Raw genomic sequence first — 8417 nt, forward strand, 5'->3', positions numbered from 1 at the left:
AGGCATGGTACAAAGAATACAAGGTATGATCGATAGCGGCTCCAATTTCGTTCAGTTCGCGCATACCACCTGTGACGTCACTAGGAAAATAATGAAGAAATAAAAAATAAAGAAAGTTGACAGGAGATCTGCATTTTTTGGGGTTATGGTTAAGAATTGTTTATTTTTAAGACTTTTTAGTTCGTTTAATTTAATAATTACTAAAACCAGCAGTTCCAAAAATATATTTAAAAATAATTATCTATTAATATGGATTTGGACGATAATAATAGGTAAGAATACTAAATTTATTTCTATATTCGGTATAAAATTGTTTATTAGGTTTTTAGTTTGCGATGTTTATGGTAAATAATTTTCATGTTCATTGCCTCTGAATTCACATGAGGACAGAGATGAGGATATCTATGGAAAAGTAACCACAAGAGGAATTGTTACATCATTTAAAAAATGTTGGGAAGTTGAAGTTTCCCATCGAAAAGTAGAAAATGCCAATGCAGATGAATGTATTGTAATTGTGATAGAAGTAATTCCAAGGGTGAAGTCTATTATAATTAGTGACCTGTGCTTCTTTTTATATGTAGATGTTTCAGGTTTTGAGAATAAATCGGTTGAACGAAACCCAAAATTTAGAGGAAGTATTTGCATACCCAGAATATGACCATCAAGATTATATAGCTCAAATTTCCTTTAATGGTAGGCAATTATTCAATGCAAATTAACTTTTTAAGTGACTGAAATATTAAATAGTTTACAATATGGTATATCACTAAAAATATATTACTTTTAGGTACAATTAGTGCCCGATACATTTCAAAAAGTAGAATATTATTTTATATTAAATGAGGTGTTGTACCAACAATCAATTTATATTAATACCGGAGATTAAAAAATAACAGAATAAATAGTTCTTTTTTTTATACTACAAAAATAAACTATAGAATACAACAGTATTTAAAAAATAAATAAAAAGTTATGTCCCGGCCGAGATTCGAACTCAGGTCTCTCGCTTCCTAGCCCGACTCCTTACGCACTGCTCCACAGTAACTTGCTTAGCGATAATTCAATGACGGTATATAAACAAAAAAACAGGTTTATAACAATATCTTGACGATTTGAACTGGCGCGCGGAGAGTGCTGACCAATAGCGCCAGTTATCACCTGTGACGTAGCGACCAACCTGCGCAATATCATACCTTGTATTCTTTGTACCATGGTCTGTAGGTATACTAACGAAAAATTTATTATAAAAAAGGTTGCCGCCAACCTTAATTCAGATAACGAAAAAAAAACTGTTTATTTTATCTTTTTTTTTCTTTTAAAAACATTTTCTTTATATGTAACTCAAAAGAAGCCGACGCCGACGGCTTTGATACGGCCCGTCCAGTGCAAGTGCAAACTTTCGAACTTTTAGATAAATAAAAGGACAATATCACATTTTATTATATTTGAAATTTCTCTAAAATGAAAAAACTGATTGTAAAGGATGTATTTAAATTAACATAGCAGCCGATCCACAATTGTTCAGAAAATTATATTATATTATGGATTGTTATAAAAATGTTTATAATAATATAATATACATATAACAAAATATAATAAAGAGAAAGGGCTGTTTCTTTTTCGTGCTCTATATCTTCTAGTAAATAAAGGATAAAAATAGATAATTTTTTATAATTTGAATCCAAAACTGTCCTCGAATGAATTATTTTACATGAATCATTACCTGGGAGCAACTGTAACTATAATTAGTCATAACCGAAAACAAGAATTTTTTAACCTTCTAAATCCATAATAATATTATAAATCTAAAACTATTATCAAAATTTAAAACTAATAGTTATTAACGTAATAAGGCCGATAAACAACAAATAACGGCCGGGCTGAAGTTTGTGATCCGAGGCGATAGCCGAGGATCATAAGCAGCCAAGGCCGTTATTTGTTATCGGCCGTGTTGCGTTCTAGATTTTTCGTCATACTGCAGATTTTTTAGAGCAATAAACACTACTATTTAATAACAAATTTTATTGAACAATAACACAAGTAAGGATAAAAAATACATAATGTCTTATACTAAAATTCATTTTTCATGATAATGAACATGGAAATTAAAAGTGCACTTGTTGTTCTTAGAAATCTGTAATCCTTCCCAGGGATTTACAGATTTTATAGAAGAAGATGATGCTACTGAAGAATGGCAAATATTTGTATCCACTAAAGACACATTATTTTGGGAGCTATCATGAAAAAGTTGATTTGTTATTTTCATTCTTTGGAAACTGATTTTTCTATGTAAGTTTCTGCCACTGTTGAAGACTCCCATCCTCCTAGCTCCTTTAGCGATAGTAAATCACCACCATTTTCGGCGAGCATGGTTGCTGATGATCTACGAAATGAATGCCCTGTATAACGTTCTGGATTCTCCAAGTTCAAAAATTTTGCAATTTTCTGCGGTACGCTCCCGATGGTATGTATACCGACGATTTGCTTAACACACTTGCCTTTCTTGTAACCAATGAAAAATTTTGGATTGTCAAAGTTACGAGGACGCAGGTTGATGTATTTTTTGTATAAACCATAGGCATCAAACGGAAGGCCTGTTTTTGGAATAAGAAATTTCCTATCTTTCTTATTTTAGTATTTCTTAATGAGACAAGAATATTTTTCTCCGGAATCTTCGAAATCATCAACTGTGAGTGACCAAAGCTCGCTGCGCCTACAAGCTCCAAGAATACCAAGCACCAATACAATTTTTTCGAGTAACCAGGTGTAATCATCGGCATCCAGTAGAAAATTATTTATGTCATTCTCCGACAGAACTTTGGCTTTTTTGGTGAATAACCTTCGTTTTTGCGCCTCAGAAACATGAACAGTTCACCAAATCTATGAACAAATATAATTTAGATGAGTATGATTAAATATCGAAGAATATAATGGCTTTTTACCTTGATATGTCGATGTTTTCATATACTCTCAACGCAAGCTTCAGCATGGAATCTTTGTCCACAGTGATGTAGGAGAATACATTTCAGACATTCTTTTAGCATAAGCCAGCAATACCGCTTCATTTACGCTGTTTATACTTCTATCCTGCCGCCACTTCAAAAAATTGTCATATTCCTGCTGATATCTCTCTCTGGTTATAGTCGGAAGTATAATTTTGAGTAGCCGCAGCCGCTTCCTCCTGTATTTCCAACGGAATTTCTCGCGACATCTCGCTATGGTCTATTTTCCCAATTTTTGAAAAGTCCAACTGACAATAAATAGTCATTGTTGCAGGTGACAGACGTTACGATTACCTTCGAAACTTAACGGCCGCCGGCCGTTATGATAACGTCCGGCGGACGTTATATGCATCTTTTCCATTCTGATTTTGCTTATGTTATAATAATATAACAATATAGTATGACGAAAAAAATTATACATATATATTATGCGGTATATAAACATATATAAGCCTATTTTCCAACGCTTGATAAAAATTACGGGGCCATGATTGCGAATGTGATTTTGCGATCTAGTCTAGGCCGATGTGTTGAGAGCTGCGAACGAAAATCACAATCGCTGCTCTTCGTTGGCGTGCCCACTCCCGATGCCGCGCCGCCGGTGCCAACGAAAATCGCAATCGCAATGTTGGGATGAGCTGCGATTTTCGTTCAGCTCCTCGTTCGCCTGCCCACTGCCGTGTTGATGACGCGCCGCCGCCAGCCGGTGCGTACGAGAATCGCAATATTGCGATTTTCGTTCCCAGCTCATCGTTCGGCTTCTCAGTGCCGTGTCGATGCACCGCCGGTGCAAACGAAAATCGCAATGCTGTGATTTTCATTCGCAGCTCTTCGTTGGCGTGCCAACTGCGATTGCAAATCGCAACTGGTGTAATATTGGTTGCCTAAAAATCCAAAATCGGCAGATATATGTTTCAATCGCAAGTCGCAGTTTGTTATGGAAAGGAATCACAGGTTGCGATTGCGAATTTACAATCGCTGCGATTAAATCGCAGTTTGCGATTTTCTGCTCATCTCTACTAACAACACAGCTAACAATGTTATTGTTTACTACACACTACACATAAGTTCTTATAACATCATCTATAATAATAATTATTTACTTGTCCTCAATATACGATAGAAAGAAGTAGATTAGATATACGTGGTAAAATTCTGGAAAATTTAACCGAAGAAGAAAAAATTAAAAATATTTTGAACTTTATGAAAGACATTAATATATACAACCAACTGTGATACTCGCCTGTGACTCTAATCTAACTGTGATACTGTGATGTAAATAATTATATATTTTTCTTGTGTGTTGTTTGTTTTTTGTATCTCTAGCTTTTCTTTGTGTTTAATTTTTTTGATCCTTTGTCACTCAACTTGAAATGTTTATGTCAATGTAAATTTTTAAATGTTGAATTGTCCTTGTAAGAGTGAACCCCTTGAAGATATTGAGATAGATCCCTGTAATTGCATTGTTAACAATACGAGTTGTATAACCGGGTGTTGCATCGTCGAGCGGGACATAGGAAATCCCATGTAAATTTTAACGGAGTCAATTATTGGCTTCCCTAATTATTTTAGAGAATAATTCTATTTAGGTTTATTGAAGAGCACTAAAACCCACATTCAAAAGAATAACTTTAGATATTTTTGATTAGCCCATTTACGAGTTATCGCCGATTTCTTTTTAAATATTTCTCCTTTCTTATGGCCCTGTATTTACTTATGAGCACCAGTCAAGGTAAAAGACAACTGTCAAATGAAGTTGTTATTTCAGAAATTTATCTATTTAGTGCTTTATTATTATTATTAGAAACTCATACCTACATCGAAAATATTAGCCATGAATTACACTACCGAAGAAAAAGTATTGATGATTAAATGGTATTATCAAGGAAATAGTTGTCAAAAGATGTCGGACATGTTTGCTGCTCTGTATCCGAATAGACCGATACCTGGAAAATCTACAATCGCCAGGAATATCCAGAGATTTGAGACCAAAGGTACCCTAATAAATAACTGCAGATGTGAAGCAAGGCAGGAAGAAAGGGAAGATGCAAGAAATGATACCGACTTGGAAGTTTTATTGTGCGTGGAAGAGAACGATGGAAAGACCAGCACAAGAAAACTTGAGGATAAAATAGGAATAGATCACACTACAGCGTTTCGAATTTTGAAACGACATAAATACTATTCCTTCAAATATGAAAAACACCAAGAGCTACGAGATGGGGACGAAATACGGCGGCAGGCATTTTGTTTTTTATATGATGGAAAGAGCAAACACGGATAGGGAATTTATAAAAAAAAATATGTTTCACTGACGAAAGCACGTTTACCTTAAATAATGAACCCAATGTTCAAAAGTATCGATATTGGAACAAAGAAAACCAACACAGGTTTGTCGAAACAAGGACGCAATATCCACAGAAAGTAAATGTTTGGGCAGGGATATTCGGACACAATATTATCGGGCCATTATTTCTTACGCGAAATTTAAATGCAGAATATCATTTGGAACTACTCGAAAATCATATTTTACCTGCTTTACATGATGCCGCTAGGGAAAATCAGGAAGTTTGGTACCAAATGGATGGCTGCCCGGCACATAGTATCCTGGCTGTTCGGGAATATTTAGACAATAGTTTTAATGGAAACGTTATTGGCCTAAATCATACAGTAAATTGGCCAGCAAGGTTTCCTGATATTTCGCCAAATGATTCCTTTCTCTGGGGCCATTTAAGAAACAGGATATACAAGGATAAAAAATACCCAAATCTAGACGAGTTAAAAATGCTATTCCTGCCGAATGCAATAGAATTTCAGTTTACCAACTAGCGAATGTAAGAAGAGAATTCTATGATCGCCTGGGTTATTGTCTAGCAGTCGATGGAGGAATATTTGAACATCAAATCCTAAAGTTCTAACAATTTAATAGTACCTAAATTAATAAGTTATTAAAAAGAAATCGGCGATAACTCGAAAACGAGCTAATCAAAAATATCTAAAGTTATTCTTTTGAATGTGGGTTTTAGTGTTCTTCAATAAACCTAAATAGAATTATTCTCTAAAATAATTAGGGAAGTCAATAATTTACCCCATTAAAATTTACATGGGATTTCCTATGTCCCGTCCGACGATGCAACACCCGGTATATATGGCTAATGATCCTGGTGATCGATGTCTAGGGTAAAAAATAATTATTTATGCCCATTTGCACCGTTTGTATAAACCTTGTTTAAAGGCTAAACAGTGATTAACTATAATATTTTATTTGCACCATTACATAAACGTTGTTTATACTTATCTAATTATAAGAACAAACGACTTACCTGTAGGAAGTTCGTTCTGAATTATATGAGTATCCTCGTCCAAATAGATATACACCCGTAGTATCATTATCATACTTTATCGAGCACATTTTATTCCAAATTGCGTAAAGATCATTTTTATGTTTAGCCCATAGGCCTTAGTCATCCGTACCCGACCGTCAGCTTTCTCATAACATTATTTTGCTTTTTTAAAATCAAAAAAGATTTCTTGGGAGGGCTAGTATCGGTAGGGTCGGGACCTATCTATTTGGACGAGGATACTCATATAATTCAGAACGAACTTCCTGCAGGTAAGTCGTTTGTTCTAATAATTATATTTCGTAATCCTCGTACAAATAGATATACACCCGTAGATGTTGAAAGAAAAGAAATTCTTTTGTGGCATACTTTTGCTATTTTTTACAACAGGTAATGTAAAAATACATAATCGTATAGCATAACTATAAACGTATATTTAAATATAATATGTCAAAAAATAAAAAAAAAAAAAAAAAAAAAAAAAAAAAAAAAAAATTATTATAATATATAACAAACATAGCAACAAAAATTAATGTAATATAATATGCATCAAATACATTATGATCTAAATTAGTATAAGTAATTAGAAAAATATAAAATAATAGTTTTAATTAACATTAACAGAATAAAGAGCACCTTACTAGAGCAGTTTATAATGACTGCACTTACTTCCTGCCTGTTTCTATAAAGTTATTTCTTTTTTCTTTACTCAGTGGACGATTATAAAATGTTTGAAATACTTTATGAATTTATTGATGAGTATGCAGTACATTCTTTATTTGGTGATATATTATTGGATTAAATGATAATAATTTTTATACCCTATGGTATTCCTTTATTTTGATCAATATTAAATCCCTTTCTGTAGGACGCTGAAAAGGTTCGCGGTCCTAACCTAACCTAACCAAACTAGTACTATAAGTACTAAACAATTTTATGTTGGTTCCACTTTCGTTTAACACATCTTTTATCCAGCGACTTATAGACTGGGAACTTGCCACCTTGTGGGGTTTTTTATCATTAAGAAAATTCATTTTACTTCCCCTCTTAATGATTCAGTTCTTTTTGTGAGCAATTCTACTGAATATTTTTTCGATGGATACCATTTTTATAAATTCAAGAAAGAAATCATGAAGTCAAGGACAATCGACCATTTCCAGATTTTAGTATTGATAAAATTAAGGTGCAATTATTCTACACCTCCCATCTATAGTATATATTATATTCTTGGTCTCAAAACCTCAAGCTTGTAAATAGTTACAATAGGTACCCTAGCCAGATTTTGATGCATCAATAATCTAGTAAGTAAAAGTATATTTAAGAAGCATGACATTTTGACCTGCACATTCTATATTTCTGAGCCACCAGTCGTAAACTTCAGAAAAAAAAAAAAAAAAAAAAAAAACTTGTTGGCACAAAGAAGGCGTTATCAATTTTTCATTAATCTTCTTAAGGGCTTATTGTATTTTGCTCATTCAAGTCTCTTAGTATCTATAAAGCCAGCTGTATTTATCTGCGGGTCAAAAAGAAATTAAAGTGCCTATAAGTTGCGAACAAACCATATTAGGGTTAGTATGGGATACTAGTATCTATAGTTTTTTGAAAATTCAGACCAGAACCTTTTAATCTTACTTTTCTTTGTGTCTGTAGGATACATTTTCCATTTTTTGTATTTTTAAGATAAACCTATTTTTGTTCTATTTTATTAAAATTAAAAAAAAACCTTTTTTTAATTTTATTTTTTTTTTAATTATACTCTCTCTCTCTCTCACTATATTCCGTAAATGTTTTGTTCTAATAAAGAACAAGATAGTTATTCACAAAAAAGTGTTTCCCTTAAATAAGTTATTACCGGTGTTAATATAGAGAGATAGATAAGATTAGTGCATAGTGGCAAATTCAAGAAAAAACATAAAATTCATATAAATTCTTTTTTTTTTATATAATTTAAAAAGTATAAGAGTTTCCGGATGACTATATGGTTTAGGTAGTCTAAAATTTTAGGTTTAGGTCTACTAGTTTCAGACTTCAAAGGTATTGTAATCGCAAACTTATTTATTATTACATCTTTAAA

The sequence above is a fragment of the Sitophilus oryzae genome, unplaced genomic scaffold (assembly GCF_002938485.1).
Source record: "Sitophilus oryzae breed Bouriz unplaced genomic scaffold, Soryzae_2.0 scaffold_296_pilon_pilon, whole genome shotgun sequence".
In the NCBI taxonomy this organism is placed as follows: domain Eukaryota; kingdom Metazoa; phylum Arthropoda; class Insecta; order Coleoptera; family Curculionidae; genus Sitophilus; species Sitophilus oryzae.